The sequence below is a fragment of the Bos grunniens genome, chromosome 7, assembly GCF_055505025.1.
Source record: "Bos grunniens cultivar Pamir isolate PY7600 chromosome 7, Bosgru_T2T1.0, whole genome shotgun sequence".
NCBI classification, from domain to species: Eukaryota; Metazoa; Chordata; class Mammalia; order Artiodactyla; family Bovidae; genus Bos; species Bos grunniens.
This window is the reverse complement of record NC_141171.1, coordinates 87,933,779-87,953,632: the sequence shown is the minus strand read 5'-3', so window position 1 is coordinate 87,953,632 and position 19,854 is coordinate 87,933,779. Positions and strand designations below refer to the sequence as shown.

The following is a 19,854-nucleotide window of genomic DNA, read 5'->3' as shown; positions in this document are numbered from 1 at the left end:
TATCTCCATCAGTCAACAAGGTGTTTGATTGACCTGAGTAATCAAATTAGTGAAAATAGCTGATCTGAGAGCTTTGAAAATAAATGTAACTTTCTGTTGAGTTTCATGATTATTTCCCTGCTTGTTCTTTTGTTTCAATTTATTGGAGGTGATTATGTAAAGCTTAGCATTGTTAACATTTAAGTTAATTACAGCCTTATATCTATAACAAAGTCAAGAGTAAGAAGTATATCTCATTGAGGGAAAAAAAACTTCCATTTTTATTTTATAATTTTAAGAAGTATTTTAAAAAACTAATAATGGAATTTTAGGAAATTTGAAAAATCCATTGAAGTTAGTTTTCAATTGGTTGAAGGCTGTAGTACAAAGATGGGGTAGTATACTGATTTCATTGACTGGCACTGTAGGAATACACCAATATTTCACAGGTATACCATTATTAATGCCCAATCCTGCAGTCCTTTTCATGCAGAACTCCCACTGGGAGTACCACATGAGAAAGAAGTGTAGGATGAAACCCGATTATTATAATTCACAAGACTAATTATGACTTTGAGTTTTCCTGGATAAGCTAATTCCTCCTGCACCCTGGGATCAGTAAGCACGAAAGTAGTCTCACAAGGATTTTGCTGCATTTAACATTACATATATTTATAAATAAATCCAGAGACATCAAATAGTACTTCAGCTCTCTGCTCTTTGTGTTTTGGTTTTAAAGTTATAAAAATTTTAAGTAAGAGAGTGCCACAGGTGTAATTTTACTAAAAGACAAAAATAAAATAAGGCACACACCAATCACATATTTTTTTGGCATTTACTCATTTGCTTTAAATAGACTGTTTATTTTTATTGGCATCACTGGTGAATAAGACTAAAGAGGGACATGGGAAAGCAAGGATTAAAGACAACTTGAAAGAAAGGAACACCCAGACAAATAAGAGTTGGAAGGAAAAGAGAGAAAGAGGAGGACTGCTGAAGATAAAAGAAGACTGGCAGGAGGGGCTCTGCTTAATTTTCTTTCTTTTTATTTTTTTGTGGAGAGCTTTGTGAGTGACAGAAAATGATTAGATATTCTTAAATGAATTGAAATCTGTTTTTGATTTTTTGGTGTGACAAATCTCACAAACACTGATTCCAGAGTTTTTTCTGATGCCACTATAAACAAATCCTTCCAACTGCCTTTTTTATTCAGGCACCTATTGTACATCTATCTGAGAGGGAGTTTCTTTGTGTACTGAGTAATTTCCATGTTGTGAGGTTTCTTGTCTTCAGTTACCTCCAGTTTTATGCCTCAGTCAGAAAACTCACATAGCATTCAAAAAGGAAAACTCAAAGCAATATAGACTTTTTGTGCCTTTTACAAAGAATTAGAGCTGTGTGCCCCTACCAATATAGCAATATATTATATAAGGTCAATACTCCTTTTCACATGCCTCTAATACAGATGCATTTTATGAGGTAGAACAGCAAACACTGAATCACTCTAGTAGAGATACACAAAACAAGTAATTATCGCTAGTTGCAGAAAAATAATTATGCAGTTGTGTGATGAAAACCAGTTTTTAACTGGGAGGAGAAATTCTACCAAAAAAAAAAAAAAGCCTGTGGAAAGGCTAAATGTTGTGCTCTGGAAAAATAAGCCATTCTATAAAACTTCCTAATGCAGCTGTATCATCCAGTAGAGGTACCATACTTTTTTTATAAGAGCACATTGCACACTGGGTGTGATACACTCTGCTCGTATACAAGGCACTTATAATTACTGCTATTTTCTGTTGACTTTTCTGTCAAAATGACTATTTTCTCTATTATCAATTCATCTAATATTTTAGCAAGAATATCCTTTATTGTCACTTAATGCTTACCAGGTAGTCCTTGCTTATGATTCAGTAGACACCTACGATCATTAGCAGTTCTTATTTGGAGCCCGCTATCCTGTTATAAATGTTACCGTATATTCTCTGTGTCTAAGATATAAAAAAATAACATTTAGTTAAGGCAAAAAAAAGGTAACAGGGCTTTGTGTGTGATGCAGCATACTTTTTTTTTTTACACTATATAGAACACCAATGTGATGTGTACATTTCTACAGAAGGTATTTATCTCAAATATCTACAGTGAATTTGCTCTGCTCTGACATAGACCTAGCCCCCATTGAAGCCAAGAGGATTTTGTTTCCTTACTGTTAAGCATGGCTGTTCTGGGCCCTTTAACTAAATCCACCACCATGAATGAACTTAGAGCAGAAACAGCAAGTACAGCTACATTTAGGCTTATATCAGCATTTCTGTTTAATACATTTTAAAACTATATTTAAGTAATGTGGAGGTTATGACATGAAGTGACAAAACCCAAGCATGTGAGCTGGATGAAACTATCTTTAGCCAGGATTCCTGGGCCAATGTAATGAAGTATATGGGCTAAAGAAAGAGGCTCAGCTTTGCCTCTGAATTTTCAGGAGTATCAAGGCTCTCTAAAAGTCTTAATATTAAATATATCTTATCTATGCACCTTAATGGCATCTGTGACAAGCAAACAAGCCTGTGAAGCTTGAGGAAGTGTTCATCCTAATCCTTTTCAGTTGCTTCTTGCTGCTGCTTCTCCTGTGTCCAGCCCCACAGTTGCAAACTGGGCTCTATCCCACTACAAATGAAAAGAACAAACAAACAGCACTTCCTTTGGGGCAATTTCTAGGGTTGGGTTCAAGTGAAGTGTAACTTTTCTGAGCAAAGCTCTGAAATTGGTTTAGTGATTTGGAGTTAGAAAAGATTTGGTCAAGAGAGAAGCCTTCAAACTCCATTTTATAATAAGATCACCAATACAAACAAGTGACAAATATAATCTACATCTAGCATATCTGTTTATAAAATATAGAAACCTTGCCATTGTAATATTTTTGGGCACTTATTAATTGTAAATCTGTCTTTACCTCCTCATCTCCTAATCCATTCTAGAGCTTGATAGTAAATACCCTTATGTCAACGTGATATACTTTACTACTGCTAACAATAAATTCTTGTATACCATATTTTAAATGTTTTGGTAGACTAACAGTTTCCCTCAACAGTGTTAATGATGCAACAAAACCATAAATTCTCAAATTGTGTCTATTGGGTTTTTAATAGACATTAAACTTTATTAAATATTTTCCTATTTTACAAATTATTTCATTTTAAACTTGGAAAAATAAATATTTGTTGCTAATCTCATATACTTATTTCAGTTTAGCATATACTAGTGATTATTCTGGCTATTTAATATTAATAATTGTTCTTTTTAAAAGGTTGATTTCTCATGTGGGGATTGGGTTTTTAATGTAATGTTAAGATTAATATGATGAAGTACTTTGAATTCTTAAATATTCATTTTAATCACTTCTAACAATATCTAAGTTGAATGCTTTTAAAAGTTCTTCTAAAACCATTGTCGGTTTTATTTTGTAAAATCTGCTTCAAAAATTAGTCTACCACTGTGAATGAATTGCTTTTAATAGAGAGATGGGAAGAGGGGGGAGGGGAGATTCAGGAGGAGAAAAATGTCAAGTGAATCAATATGATTAATTAAATTAAATGTGGATTCATAAAACTCATATTCACAGATTTACACACTATATTCACAGTGACATTTAAAATGTTTTGAAAATCCCTAAATAAAGTCCCATGTACATGAACATATTTTCCTTCTTTAAGAAATTTTTTAAAAACCTAACAACAAAACAGAATCATAAACTTTACTGCCAACTAATATACATTTCCAATATATTTTTTTTACAGAATAACAGGAACAATTTTAATATGTAAAAGTTTTAAATGAAATTATATCTATTTTTGCTACTTTCAGAGATGTTTATGCTTAAGCCAACAGATAATCTTGACTGCTAATGTAACATAGTTTTCCTTATTTTAAATGTGTACCAAGGTCATTTTCATGTTAAGCCATTAAGCTTACAACTTTATGCTGTTCTTCTACTGGATAACTAAATTGCTGTACTTAGCAGGTCAAATATTTATTTTTAAAAAGTTAATTTTCACTTTTGTTTTTTTTTTAAAAGTTGTGACATATGACGTAGAAGAAACTGATTCTTAGATTTCTGAAATATATTGTTTTTTAAATTCAGGTAGTACGAAAGTATAATACCTGAAACCTACATGTAGAACTAACATCTATCTATGAATGATAAAAATGACAACAAGGTCTTTAACATGGTACAACACTTGAGAGATTTGGAGAGAATTTTCAGGTTCAGACAGTACTTAATGGCATGAATTGTTTGTAAGTTAATTTAACTTAAGAAAATCAATCGTCTTTAGATATTAATTCTGAGTTGTTTATGATTACTTCCTCTCCAAAGTCTATTAATGTTAGTGAGTTTCTCCCCCAACCCTGTGTGTGTCAAATTAGTATAAAGCCTTCCATATCTTCTTTCGTGAGAAGTATATTATATTGCTTTCACAAAAATCCAGTGTAGCTTAAGCTATTTTAACAAACGACAGTCTTTTTCCCTGTAAAAAATGGTTCCAAGATAAAGATTTTACATCACAGAGAAAATGGAAGAAAATTGAGAGAATACTTTATTTCCTTTAGTAGCCTGCTATTGATGATGAAAAACAAGGCAACAAATGTAATTGGTAAAACAAACCCCAAAGGAAGTTTCAAGTGTCTCTAATAGGGGAATATTCTTAGTTGTAAATCGCTCAATTTTATCTCTAGAACCTAAAATATGTATCCCTGTCCCCCCCCCCACCCAATCTTGCATCCAATTTCAATACTTCAGCCTTATCAAAGTAAACAAGCTATTGTTAGAATAGAAAATCCAGCTAGGTTGGAGGGCTGCTGCCACTTCCCTCTCTTCCTAGCACAATTCGGTGCCAATAGCTTTTGGAAAAGGGAAGAAAGAAAGGTCCGCTACTGTGCTGTGTGGAAGTAAAGGGGCAGAGGGGCATCACTTCAATCTCTTGGCTCTGGTCCTTTCTCACTCTCGCATCTCCAGAGAAAAGAGATGCTCTTCATTCACAAAACAAAACAAGAAAATCTCTATAATTATTTTTGGCTCAGCTCCATTGAAATTCATTCTCCTGGAAGCATCTCTGTTTTAGATTAAAACAATGCTTGGAATATTCATTCTCTGCTCTCTCTTTCTTTCTCACTCACCACTCCTGCGTGCCACCCACCCCCAACCACCACTCCCTGCACCGCCCCCCCACCACCTTTTTTCTCTTGCTTTCTTATTTCTCAGTCTTGGTTTCTCTTGCTCTCCATCCCTGTCTGGTTGAATTTTTTCTCAGCTGTGCCAAAGTTATATCTCAGAGGTTTTTAACATCATTGCCTACAAGTGCCTACTCAAGATCGTCATGTTTAACTTCAGTTGTTCAAGCCTCATACCTTCTTCCAACCAGGAAATTTCTCCAACCCTATATCCAGAGCCTATCTTACGGTTGTTGGTTTGTGATCTGATGTTTCAAGCCAAAAAAAGAGATGTTCTAGTCAGTAAAATTGGGAAGAAAATTTACTTTCTCTTTCTTCCAGCCTTCTTTTCAATACCCAATCTTCAAAAGATGGACAAAGTCTTCATTGTCCATAGGAGGTGGTAGTTACTGAATTCCAGTGGTAAAGCATAGGAAATTATTATTTTAAAAATCCATTAGTTAGTTACTGACAAAATTTAGTGCCCAAAACCGTATAACTATTAAAAATATTTTTTCTGTCACTGACTTTAACTTTGATTTTCCTTAATGGCAAAAAAAGTTTACCATTTTCCTTTTTGTTAAGGCAAAAATTTTTTTTCAGCACATGGAAAGTAGAATTCCTGCTCCAAATAGTTTGTATGTACATATTAATAAATTTATTAATGTTCTGTGAAACATGGGATTCTCTTTCCTTAAACAGTAGATTCATTTGGGCTTCTACTGCAAGGCAAGAATTTTATTTATGGTGTCTTACATTTTGTGGAATTCCAATTTCTTACACCTTTTCATTCTTGGTGACAAAAATTATTGATAAACCTTTCATAGAAAGAGGTAGCTCTGATACCTACTTTCATTAGCATTAATGTGTCTTTCTATTTCTCATTCTCTAATTTGAATAATTAATTTGTGTTCATTTTAAATTCTTGGTTGTTAGCAAAGGCATCCAACCCTAGTACCCATCACCCAGGGAGTGAGCATCCTATTTAGGGGTGCATTTCTGCTCCTTTGAACAATGAATATTTTGTGTGGATACTGTAGTCACATATAACTAAGTCCTAGCTTTCCTACACTGTCTTGACAAACAAAACAAAATCCTGACCGTAGCCCAGAAGAGAAATATCTCTGGGATTTCCTGTCTCTCCAGTAACAGTACAGCAATCTTATAAGCATTTATTTAAAAGAGTTTGAGAATCTATTTCTAAGGCCTCACAAGAACCCTGATTACTGAATTCTATTTGGTTTACCAAATAAAAAGAAGGAAAAGAAGGAAAAAAAAAGGAAAACCACACACACTGCTATTAATTATACTGTAAACATTTAATAAATATTCTTTCTCTCTATCCTTTACCCTTTTCAAAAGGAAAGGTGGTAATTTACATCTATTTTGCCTCTTTCCACTCATTGTTTTATTTCTTTTCTTTCTGGCTTTCTTTTACTTCTGTAGAAAAGAGGTGGACATGTTTGAGAAGATAGAAATGTTTACTTAGTACATTTTTTTTCATATGAAAAAAAACAGCCTAGGCACTTTCTACTTTGTCTTATGACCTTTGTTAAACCTCTAATTCTGGAAGCTGCATTTTAATTACAAAATATTGTAAAGGGAATACAGTAGGAATACACAACCCTTGATTCTCAGCCAAATGAGAGAATTTAACAGCAATGTATGGTTGCTGGAATGGTTATGTTTGGGATCCATATGCATGTTCAACTCACACATTCAGGCAGTGCAATAAAGCAGGGAAAAAACAGCTGATACACAAAAGGGACCGTCTAGACAGTACCCCATCAGTCTGGCTAAATTTGGTGCTGGCATTCCCAATGGGATTGTAATATAATTGTTCTGGTGTCTGCGTTCATTCCCCCTGTCAAACACCATTCCAAATATACATCCTTCTCCCCCCAACCCTATTTCTTCCATAAATATGAAGCCCAAACTGTGCCATGCTAGAGAGGGTGTTGTTAGATGGCCCAACATTAAGAAAACATTATAATTTAGCAAAATCATGTTATTTAATTCCTTTAAAAAAAATCCTCCTATTACTTTCTAACTCCAAATAGAATTAATTTCAGACCAATTTAAATAATTTAAATTAGAACATGAAAAAAATTTTAATGCAAATACAAATAATCTTGAAATACTGAGCACTTTAGATGAAAGCAAATAGGCCTTTTTACCCCTTTATATTTATTAACCTCTGTTAGAAAATTTAACAGAAATCAGAGATGTGAAAGTGTAATGATGGACATGGATCATAAATTCTAATGAATAAAAAGCTAATGAAAAAAATGTTAAGCAAAAGCACTGAAAAAATGTAAATTGTGTATTTTTTCTTTCTTGGGTTTAAAAGCCATAATATTTTTTTCTCTCTAAACATCTTTTGAAAGTTAAATTTCTGTTAATTTATATAGGAGTTATTTAATATATTTGATTTTTTAAAAAGAGAAACCAGAAATATTTATCCACTGATTTGTAGTAACTATCAATTAATATTTTTAGAGATATTCTGGTTTAAGACATCAGGAAAATGAAAGTCACTATTTACAAAATAAAATAAAAAAACCCAACATTAAAATGAAAATGCACAGATCATTGACAAAGATGCTTATAATTTTAAAACTTTGACAGCACTGAAATTAAAGTTGTGAGAATCCCTTTTTATGGTAAGGAAAATGCAGATTTTAAGATTGTCGTATAATAGCCAGATATACTTATGTTATTTTCCAAAGTGTCACCTCTGGATATTATTTAGATATTAAAATTGACCAAGAAATCTTTTTTAAAAACCTTTTATTCTTTCAACTCCATGAAAAATTATCTTGGGAAAGAGGTTGGGCTGTTTGTTTTGTTATGTTTTTTTAATTGTGGGCTTATATTTGTACTTCTGTTTTGGAGGTTAATAATCCTTTCCTGATCCTGTAAACAGAAATTTGTCTCCCATCTTAGTGATTCTGAGATGCCAGATTACAATTCCAAGTGAGTGAAGAAAGTCTCCCCACCCCCACCAGGGACCACTCTAACTAGAGCAAATTCAAAGCAAATACTTCAGGCACTAGATCCTGGCTTTATCCAACTTCAGGAGCTGAGGCAAGCCCACCAACCAAAACAGGACCCACAAGAAATGGCTGTTCCAGGAAGAAGCAAGATACAGGGCCTCAACTCGCACAAAGACAGAGCACAGTTGCACAGAAAATCACCACCAAAGGGATCGGGAAATACCCAGATACATTTTGCAGAGATGTCTTCAAATTCTCATGTGGGAAATGAAAGATTAAAGATTATAAATATCTTAAAATTTTTATGTGGAAAAATGAGATGAAGAGATTGTATCCTTACATTTTTAATTTTAAAAAAATAGTGATTTCGTATTTTTTTTCCTTCTCTTGTATGAAATTCTTCTGACTTGGCACATGAGTACAAGAAACACAGTCATTAAAAAAAAGACAACATAGTGATGATATGTGCGCAGTGTCTGCCTGAAGCTGGGTGGTTTGCTTGTGACTGTGTTTTATTCACCTTATTTATTTATTTTTTACAATATGTACTGGTAGAAAGTGAAAGAAAGGCACACCATAGGCCTCTTTGAGATGAAACAGTGTAGCCAAATCTGAGTTTTAGACTTGGTTTTCAAACTATGGAAGAATATCCTCTGAGACCTCTTAGGTCTTAACTGGATTAAAATGAATATATTTGTGCTCTGGCTCTTTTCAGCTAACTAATGTGCATGTGAATTGATAGTGTGCGAGGGAGCGGGTGAGAGCAAGTGTATGTGACACAGGGAGAGGCTGCGGGCTCCGGGCGGAGGGTGACTGTGAAGGAGCGTGCAGGATGGTGTGGGCTGCCTCCAAAGAGGGAGAGAAATGAAAATTAGCAGGCCCTGGGCTCCGGTGCGTTTTGTCTTGACGGGAGCCAGAAGAGAAGCTTGGTTGGGAGATGAGGAGGAAGGAGAGGGGTGGGGGTAAAGAGAGGGTGGAGAAGGGGGTGTGGCGTGTGTGTGTGTGTGTGTGTGTGTGTGTGTGTGAGCTGAGGTTTCAGTTATGGCTGAGCTTTGGGGTTTTGTTTTGTCGGTTCCTGGCATAAACAGACTGGAATTTCAGGTTCAGGTTGGAGTGCGGGCAGAGGGGTGCTTGTCGAAGTTTCTTTTTCTGGCCCTTCACTATGGTTGCTGCTCAGAACATTACTGCTGCTACAGAGGGGGTTTGGGGGGGAGCAGCCAGGGATGCCGGTCTGTCTGCAGCTGCCCTCTCACACTTGAATAAAAGAACTTTTTTTTTTTCCAGGGGTAGGGGAGCTGTGAATACCTTTCCCAATAAGAGATGAGGCATATTGAAAACTATATTAAATTACCCTGATTAACAATTTAGCCACGAACAGGGGAGCTTTGGGAGATCTCTATAGGCAGGACTGGGGGCTATTCATGCCAGCAGCTAAGAGGTCGAAAGGTTTCTGAAGTTCACAGGCTCAGAGCCTTTGTTATGCTAACAGACAATCTCAAATCAGCTGCCTAGTGGAGTGTGAAATATAAATGATTCCTTGAGAACTTCCAATAAGTTGTCACTCTTGCTCTCCAAATGCCAGGACAGGCTGCTAATTTCTAGCAGGCCCTTTTGCAACATGGCTAGCCCTAAATGAATGCCTTTGTAGTTCAAATAATCTTTTCAAGGGAGCTGTCCTATCTTCATAGCCCAATGCATCTTGGTTTTGACTATTAAATGAAAATCAGGGCTCAGCAGTGCTTGACTTTTCCAATCGCCCGACGTTTGGGAAGGGTGGTGGCAGCTCTCATGCACAACAAGTTAGCACCCACTGCAGGAGGCTAGGGCATTAATAACAGCCGAGACCCCAGGAGCTACCCAACTCTCACCCCCAACTCCCTACCAGGAACAATGCTCCGGGAGAGATTTACGTGGTTTCCCTCAGGCTGGACTACCTTCTTCTTTGAACCACACCAACACTTCTCTGATTTATGAACCCTCTGTCCAAGAGGACGGCCAGCTGACCTGCCAGCATCTGACTGGTCACTTCGAAGCATCAACTTTGGAGAGGGAGGTATTCATTCTTCAGGGCAGGAGAGGCCAAGGGGAAGACAGCAAGGTGTGTGTCCAGGCCATACCCCTAGTATCAGATGTGTGTGGATATTATTTTATCATTTGCCCATAAGAAGGATATAAACATAGCTTATGATCTTGGGTGTGACCTTTGAGCATATCCAGATAAATTAAAAAAAAAAAAAAAAAAGGGCCCTGGCACTCTGAGTCTGAATTACAAAGCTTTTTAAGTAAGAAAAACCACTCCCCAGACAAGTTGGGGGGAGTGAGACTGAGAATCTATGTGGGAGAGTGTGCCCAAATCAAACATTCTAGTAAGAAAGGACAAAGCTAATTTATACAAATAAAGGAAACACGAAAGAAAGAGGACAGAGACCAAAGCAAATGAGAAATCCATCTGCATCAGTCTTCACAGAGGAAAGGATAAAACCTTTACAGTAATACCTTGAGTCCTAAAAATTCGGGTATTTCTGACTCCATGTCCTCGACTTCTTTTACTGAAATGCAAAAAACTCCATGATATCACAGAAGTGTCTGCTTTTTTCCAAACAGAGCAGGTTTGATTTTTGGCAAGGAATGGAAAAAAAAAAAAATCAAATGGACTGTATTTCTTAATATATTCTTAGGGTAAGTTTATAAACATGTAAATACATAGAAGCAGTATGTTTTAATACACCCTTAGGTGACTTTATAAAGCTTGATGATACAGCTGTACAGAAAATCAAGGACATTGATCACCCTTCATCATCTTCTTCCTCTCACTACAATGATTTACAAGTATTACTAACCACAATGATTTTAAAATATTACTTCAAAAATGATTGGGGAGTTCATTCTGATTGGAATAGAAACTGATTTAAGTAAATACTTTTTCTGCCTTAGGTATAGTTAGATTTACAACTATATATTAAAACATTAATTAAATAGAAATAAATGATGGTGTAATGTGTTCCAGTTTTGAAATCATCTAGCTTATGTGTTTAAATCTTGTTTGTTTTTTAAAAGCCAGAATACAGCATACAATGGTAAAAGACTCTGGGATTCGACTTAGAGAATTTAGCCACCAGAATAGGAGAGTGTTTAGGATTCAGATTTTTATTTGTTTCAGACTCTTATCTGTTTTGCCCAGTAAACCAATCTGCAAATACTATTGACTAGAAAAATGAGTTCAGATTACTGACACTAAACAAGTAAAAGTTTGTGGTTTCTTCTGCCAAATGCCAGAATTAGACAATAATTCGTTATTGATCTACTCACACCCTTTTCAGAGGGACTTAGGATCCTGGTTACCCTTATTTCAGAGACAGCAGAATGATTGGCTTCAGGGGCACATCTCATTACACAAAACTGAAGGCAACCCAGAGCTGAAAGTTCAACGGAGGCAACGTAACTTGCTTAAATTTAACTTTTCACCCACCCCCTTTTCATTTTTAAAGTTAATTAATATTAAACTGTTAGTATCTAAGTTATTGACACATGCTGGACATTCAAAGGGGAAACACCTTCCCTGTGCTTCCAAATACTTATTTTTACCACTTCCAAGGGTCCTCTCTCTTTCTGTCTTTAATACATCAAAACAGGGAAGAAAGCGCTTTTGTGTTATAACTACAGAGAAAACATTTGAGAATGTGTCAATGCTGTGAATACCAGCACCAGTTTGGAGGTTGGTTTGTTTTTCCCCCTGCCGGGGTATTTCTTTTCCCTTTGCTTTTGAGTCTTTAAACTCTGGCCACTTTGAGAAAAAGCAATGGTTGAAATGAAAAGTTAGGACAAATTGCGTTAAACCTGTGTGTTGCCAGAATATGAGCATGATGAAAGCAGTGTTGGGACATGGCAGAGCTGAGCAGCTCCACACACAGAAAATTAAAATAAAATAACAAATAGGAGCTGGTCTTTTCATTCTTCCTGAAATACTTCAGATCTAAGAGAAAGGGAATTCCTGTTTAAAAAAGCAAGTTTCTAGGGTTGCCACTGCTGCGTAGTGGGGGTGTCTGAATGTGTGTGTGTGTGTGTGCGCATGTGAGTGTGTGTTTGGGGAGAAAAGAAAGAATGGGGAGGAGGAAGGGCAGATAACTTTACTGACATATTAATTCTTTAGATAGCAGTAAATGAATGGTCCAAATAGACATTTGTTTCCCTTAATAGGTTTTGTACAGGTCTCTTACAAGCTGTGGCATATGCTTCATTTATATGTATATTTATTTAGAAGGATAGAGAATAATAGGTGTAGTTTGTCTATAGTCGCAGTTATTATTTAAAGTCCAAAGAGGTTACAACTTTTTTCTACTCCAAACACGGATACAAAGGTCTCTTATACATGCCTCCTGCATTATGTTGAAGGCCAATTAAAAATGAAGATAATATTCTAACTATCGAGCTTTGGGAAGAGGAAGAAGGAGGCTAAAAGGCAAAAGGACTCCAAGATGGCTGCCTCTTCCTTCTTTCCCTCCTCTCTGCCTGTTTTCCCCACAGAAATTAATATAATATTTTGTTTAGAAATCACACTGTGGGTCACTTGTAAATGAGGCAGTCTCTGAAGCACCAACATCTGCCTAGAATACTCTCATGATGCCATCAAGGTATGGAGAGAGCTTAAAATGCAAACATTCAAATGTATTTAGATTTGTATATAGAGACTGGACTCACACACATACACACTTGAACGTGTGAACAACACACACAGCTGCAAAAGGAATAAAAGGCCGAAATCCTTCTTAATTCTTAGGACAGAAGGGCAAAGGAGGGCGCCAGGCCACCACCCTCCTCCCCAAAGGATCAAAAATGCACTGTTCATGGTCTGGATTCGATTTTTTAAAAAAGATATATCTTAGTGATGACTCTCTCATTAGGCGGACTTCTGAAGTCTGTGGAGACAAGATTTCCATAAATTATCTCTCTAACTCATCTCATGCTGGTGCAAAATGCAAAGCTAAAATTGTTTTTCTTTTAATTTTTTTACATTAAAAAAAAAAAGTGTACCATGCTAACCAGCTTTCTGACTAACATGTTAAAGGCTTAAGAGCACTAGTAATTACTGCTATTAATTATAATAAATACATATTCCCAATCATCAAATCCCACCCGTAAAGCTAAACTAAAATAATGTCGGGAATAAATAAAAGTATATTTGGAGCTTTATAACAGATTTATAGCAGGTTTTCTGTGTAGACTGGAGTGCACTAAGCAGAGAACAAAGCAAATGGTTTAGTTCCTATAGGAAATATATTAAAAAGAAAAAAACCCACAACCCTTTATCTAAAAGCCATCAGGGACAAGCACTCAATACAAGTTAACAAGCAGGAACTGATAAGATAACATTTATATGAGGTCAGAAGTCAAATGCCAGTCAAAGGCTTTTAACCTCTTGGGTCATAAACAGGAATAGTTAAAAGTGAGAGGTAGTTATTTATCGGATTTTAAGGGTACCTGACCATTGCCAGAGAATCACCGATGATGAAACTAATTAGGATTTATAGAAAAAGAACTTTGTAGCTGTTCAAAGAAAATTAACCTAGAAACCCATAATTCTTCAATTGGTAGGGAGAAAAACAAACAAAAAAAAATCCTTCTTTTTGAGGGGAAAATAAATCTAGCAATTTAAATAGATTTGGTAACAAAATCTCTCTCAGAAACAATAATTTATAGCTAATGTACATATTGATTAATATATGGTGAATAATATAACTTATAAATTCTGTATTAACCATCCAACAACAAAAATAAGCATTACATAATTTATTTCCAATTTTTGATCTTTTTCTTTTACTCCCCTCGCAGAGCTCCTAAATTAGACAGAATATAACTCTGATACCACAGTCCTTCTTGCTCTCAGAATGCCAACATTTATAAATCGAAAAAAATATATATATATTCTAATAGCAATCATTTTAAAGCATCAAAATATCAAAACTACCTAAATTTTTATCTTAATCTACCCAGAGAAACAGATGTCTCTTCTTTATTTGCGGTCAGAATATTTTCCTTTGTTTTGGTTTTTGTCCTTTTTTGCCTTTTCTTAGGTTTATATTCCAAACTCCCAAACAGTTCCTGGTCCCAGAGTCCAGGCTGGCTTCTATTTTCAAAGCATACCACCCCCCTTTTTTTCTCTTTTGCAATAAAAGAAAGCAGATCTAGGTATTTCTTTCTAGAGAGAAATAGAGGGATTGTTGTTAGGCCCTGCTAAGGCCCACTGTTTCTTTAAACAGAGTCCACAATACACTAGGCGAACATTGTGGATTTAAAATGCTTTTAAATATTTATCAGAAGTATTTTATCATCATATTCAAATGACACCTGGAGTGCACTCACCTTTATTGACAATCTCTGTTCTGAAAGTCCATTTGCTTCCTTAAAGCCCCCCAAGCAGAACAAGGACTACCCGTTTTCATTCAGTTAATGTTTAGTAAAAAACCAAGCAACCTTAATCAGCATGCTGATTGCATCGTCAACTAACAAATAATTTACTACTCTGAGCATTGCATTCCATTAAAAGCTCATTAAATTTTCTGTTCTCCAATGGGAGGTTTAGCTTTTGAACTGCATGCTTTTGCTTTGAATGATCATTTATTCAATTTTTGCAAAATGTTGTGTGTTTTTTTTTTTCTAAAGTATAGGTGAGCATTTCAATACCTATAGACTGCAGACACATGGAAACACAGCCCAGGGCTTGAGAAGGTTCTGTTTGACTTATAAACTCTGTTTCATAAAAATTCAACATAATCTCTTGCACTTTTAGGAAATCCTGAAATCACTGGGTGTATCTGTGGTGTTGTGTGACCCAAAGACAGTCTCAAATATTAATACAGAATATAAAATAGTAAATACCCCTTTAAAGCTTAAATTTCCCTTTTCTACGTATTAGAGTTATTGCTGTTTTTATTATTTTTAGCCTTATAAGTAGCTGTTTTCTACTGATTCAAAAAGGATCATGACACCACAAAACCCTTACCCTATTTGATGCCAAACTTAATACCTCGGGTGTGTGTATGTGGGGGTGGGGGTGGGGGGGGGCTAAGGAATCCACATTTTCAGGGGTTTACCCTTTTTTTACAAACTCAGAATCCCCTGCATTATTTTCATGCCCAGACTCCTCTAGGAAAGAGTGTGTTTATTATTTTTAATTTAGGGAAATGTAGGAAAATCTCCAGCCCCCCAATTAACATGCATCTTTGGATTGCTAATTGTGCTCATTGCAAATTTGGGTCATTTTGCATGAGTGACTCTAATGTAGGGCTGAGATTGCCACGCAGCACAGTGGATTCCTGATTCCCTGCGCTAATCCTGAGCTCGGTGATTGTGTCAGGTGCCGTTCTGTATGCTCTAGCAGCTGGCTCATCCTCATCAATGCAAATAAGGCAACTCCTACAATCAGAGCCGCGCGAGTGTGAGGCCTGATTGCTGAGGGCAGGCTAAAGCACTACACAGACTCTCACTTTCAAATCACGCTAAGTGACAAGACAACCGCAGTGTCCCTCTAGTTCAAAATCAACCTTTGGAAAACAAAACAGGAAGAAGAGGACGGCTACAAAGAAGAGGCAAACCCCAGTGTTTGGGAAATGGACTTGTTTAGATGGGCTTTATTTAGGTACAGAGATAATGTAAAGGGTATTTCAACAAATAATTCTTTAACTCCTATTCTGGGCAAGATACTTTGTTTTAAGGACTGCAGGGGGTGCAAAGTTGAGGGAGACACAGGCCCTGCCCTGCCTTTGTGGAACCCTACCATTTGATGGCAGAAAATTGAAAAAAAAATTAAGACAATAGCAATTATTATTAAGGTGCAGTCACCAAACTCTTTGATGAAAGGACCACAGAACAGATTTTTCCAGGAATTACTTAGAGGTGGCACTATGGCATAGATGTGAAGAGCAAGATGTTGGAAGCTGAAGGTTCAGATCCCAGCTTTGTCACTTACATGCTCACCCTTCTACCACCTTCATGGCATCCTCTGCAAAATTCCGGTGACACATGCACCGCGTCGGGATCCTAGAGGGAGGAACTGAGGGGACGCATCTAAGCACGTTTGCCACAGCGCTTGGCACGTAGTAAGTGCTCACTAATGTCAGCTGTGATTATTACTATTTCTTCCTTAACCTACAAAGAAGGCGGGAGGAGGGAATCCAGAAATAGCAATGTGCCACAGTTTGAAGGCATTTATTTGATCTGGTTCTAAATTCCCATTTTACATGTAGCACTTACCCTGTGGAAGTGAAAATACTGTGAATGCGAAAGAGCCCTGCACCTCTCAGTGGTGTCTGGACAGCCCTGGCCACTGGGAACATGAAGGAGAGAACAAGAAATCCCTGTGCGGTGCCTTTTCTTCTTCTCCAAACACGTGTGCAGACTTCCCCTGCATTTCAGCCCCACCCTCTTTATTTTACTGCCTAATCTATAAAGGAGGATTAACAGCAACATGCTGCTTTGGCATAGAGCAGATTCTGGGTGAGGACCTGTAGGTAGAGTTTAATGAATACAATTTTCTAGGACTGTGAGTGCATATTTTTAGCAACACGCTGGGCTCCAGCGCTGGCTCTTGAGACAGATGAACAGACCCTTTGATCAGACTTGGGTGTTACTCCAAGAAGCACCTTTTTCAGAAAGTACTTGGGGGAAAAATGTCTTCTGTTGTCCCTAACTCTTCATCGGCAGTTGACAGATTTGGATCTCAGATAACTGGTCCCCATCAGTGGGATGGTGACACTGAGATGCACCGTTGTGAGAAGCGTGGGGACCTCGGGGCCGGGACCAATCCGGTTGCTTGCTAAAGGAAACGGTGTGGAAGTGTGCCTCACCATCCTTCCCACTAGGAGAGTAGGCCAGAGGTAGTTAACCTTCCTGGGGGAGGCTCAGCCTAGACAACATCATAGACACCATATACCCCCTGGAGTTACTACACAATAAAACCGCTTCCTTTGCCAAACACAAAGAATGGTCTGGAGTTGGGTATTAGCAAACAGCAAACCAAATAAAAGAAGAGAGGGACAGGGGGAGGGACGAGAGAGAAAAAGAGAATAGGAAGGAAAGAAGGAAAACGACACGAAGTGAAAGCATAAAATAAGGTCTCTTTCCTGCTTTCGTTTGCCAGGGAGAGGGCAGCTGTCCAGTGTTGTCTTGATTTCAGCCACTGCCTTGGTGAGGATGGGGGAGGCTGCGGAAGAAGGGATTTTGAAGTGATGCCAAGCAGGGCAGGGATGAGGCTCCGGGTCTTGTGGCAATGGCTGTGACTTGAAGACCTTGGCCTGGGGACGGCATGATCAAGATGGTGAAGTGATTTGATCTCTTACATTCCCTGCTCAGGACCCTCTCCTTCTCTTTCTAATAGGATTAACAGATATTTTCCTAAGCAGAAATCAAAATGTGTCAAATCATCTGAGACAGTCAATTTGTTCACAATGCCCACATTCTTGCAGTAGGCATGCAGCACTATTCAGAAACAGTTTCATTTCAAGAGATACGATGCCGGGGAGAGGTAAACATTTATCTTCATAATCTTACACTCCTTTCAGACTGCTTAATTTTTCCCAGTGATTTTCCCCTCCTCTTTCACTCCACCCCTAAGCTCAGCTTCAAAACACGTTGTATCAGGAAAAAAAAAAAAGACATGACTTCCCAGAGGATTCGGGTCTCAGTGATCCTGATGATGTAACGTGTGCTCTCCATTATTCCTGGGAGCTCCCTGAGTGTGTTCCTGCATCCTGCCTCACAGCTTCCCTTGTTTGCATCACTTACACATCCTCCTCCAGCAACTGCAGAGGTTGCCTCCACCCCTTCCTCCCTCCTCATCCCAAGTTATCAGGACTCCTGCCCACCTCACCCCACCCCCACTCTTTCTTCTTTTATTGTTATTATTGCTATTATCCTTCTCTCCACCAGCACGGCCCTCTGCGGCTTCTCCTTAGGGAGGCATTAGGTTGCCTTCCTTTGGGCTACCTTAAAACTGCTGGTCCTCCTCCAGCTCCCTTTGAACACGCGGACCAGGGTCACCTTTGGAACAATGAATGAATGTACTTAGAGTGGGGTTCCAGCTTCACGTAGTTCGCATTCCTGAGACTCTCTTGTATCTTCATTCCCCCCTCCTCCTTCCTTCTCATTGAGACCCCATAAGATAGCAGCAATTAGAAGCACTGAGATGAACAGAAACAACAGCTACTGGTATGTTTTATTCTTGAGATCTGAATAGTAGACATTTAGCAAGAGGAGTAAAATCTCATCCCCTCCCGTTTTTGTTTTTTTTTTTTACCATTTGTATATTCAGTGTACATGTGTAGTTTATTTTTAAGTGGATTTCTGAGAGTATTTTCTGTAATAACATGTTTTCCATTGATGTATTTTAGGTGTCTATTTAACGATCATGCTGTATGTGATCATGGTGTCAAAATATAATGAATGGGTCCACTCTACCTAGAAAGCCCTCTCCACCATCTTCCCTTCCCGCCTGTTAAAATCCTACCCATCCAGTAGGATCCAGCTCACAGTGAAGTCTCCTCTGGGCAGGTGTCCCAGATCCTCCCAGGAGAATTCTTCTCCCTTCCTTGTGACTCCCATTGGGAGTATTGATGCCTCTGCTCGGACTGGAGTCTGCTTTGAAATTCAGCTATTGTTGATATATGTCTACAAAACTGGATTATGAGGCGGAAGACAAAGAACTCACGTCCTCCTTTCAGGACCCTCTGCCACTCCTAGGAGGGTAGCTGGCACAGCAAAGGGGCTCTGTCACCTGGGGCTGAAGTGTGGGTGACTGCCTGACTTTGGAGCCTGGGAAAAGCCCACCATTTGTGGTCCGTCTGGAGCGGGGGTTCATTGGACCACTCCTGGCCCACTTCTCCCGCCCCATTTCCACTACACTCGACAGTGATCTTGAGGATTTTCTACATTAGAATTTTTAATATTTTTTCATCTAAATGCTCATCTTTAGTAAATATATAACTAGATGGATTGTGAAGTGAGAGAATTAAAAAGTGCTATCTTATATCTGAACGAATAAATCATTTATATTAGCTCTTCTGTTTCTAGGCTGGTCGGGTGTTGGCAACAAATACCAGGGCATCAGTACTCTTTGACATGGTGGATTCATTAATTTATTATTTTTTTAGTGCTCTGACAAGTTGTTTACTGTAAGCCAAATGTCAATTAGCATTGGCCTGAAAAGGAGTTGCTGTGCTACATGTGTTTGTATTTAGCTTTCAAGCCATCCTGATTATTTTGGCTTTTATTTGCACAACATATTTATCTTCAAAGACTCACCACCACCACCACACACACACACACACACACAAATCCTACTTAAAATTTTAACATTTTCTTAAAAACCAAACCTTGTTGGCAACCCTATCACTTTAGTATTGAATTTTTTTCTCCTGATAAGGCAAATGACACTTTAGCCTTAGTTAATGTAAAGCAGGAAGGTGTTAATCTCATTTTCAACATGTCAGCTCTCCCAGGTAGGGTATTAATACGCAAGATCCCCTGCTGGCAGACTCAACAGAATCTTTCTGGCTGTGAAGTGAAGTCCAAACCTGGTAATTTTTGCTTTCTATTATTGTATGTGCTCAAGTCTATTTCATCCGTTGAAAAAGATATATCAGTAGCTAAATGCATAAAAAGAAGCAAAGAGATGTTTGCA

At 37.6% G+C, this 19,854-nt stretch overlaps 2 long non-coding RNA genes across 3 annotated transcripts in view; one reads left to right on the top strand and one right to left on the bottom strand.

The window, feature by feature from the left end:
- Window positions 1-14,708, bottom strand: part of LOC147369938 (uncharacterized) — a 41,648-nt gene extending 26,940 nt beyond the window's left edge. The window contains exon 1 of one of the 2 annotated variants that reach the window (XR_015168125.1): window positions 14,541-14,708. This is a non-coding gene — a long non-coding RNA (uncharacterized LOC147369938). The remainder of the gene's footprint in view (window positions 1-14,540) is intronic. The other variant, XR_015168124.1, reaches the window with a different exon arrangement.
- Window positions 14,709-15,012: 304 nt separating this feature from the next.
- Window positions 15,013-19,230, top strand: LOC147369937 (uncharacterized). The gene is made up of 2 exons (XR_015168122.1): window positions 15,013-16,276; window positions 17,317-19,230. It is a non-coding gene; the product is annotated as an uncharacterized LOC147369937 (long non-coding RNA).
- The last annotated feature ends 624 nt before the right edge of the window (window positions 19,231-19,854 follow it).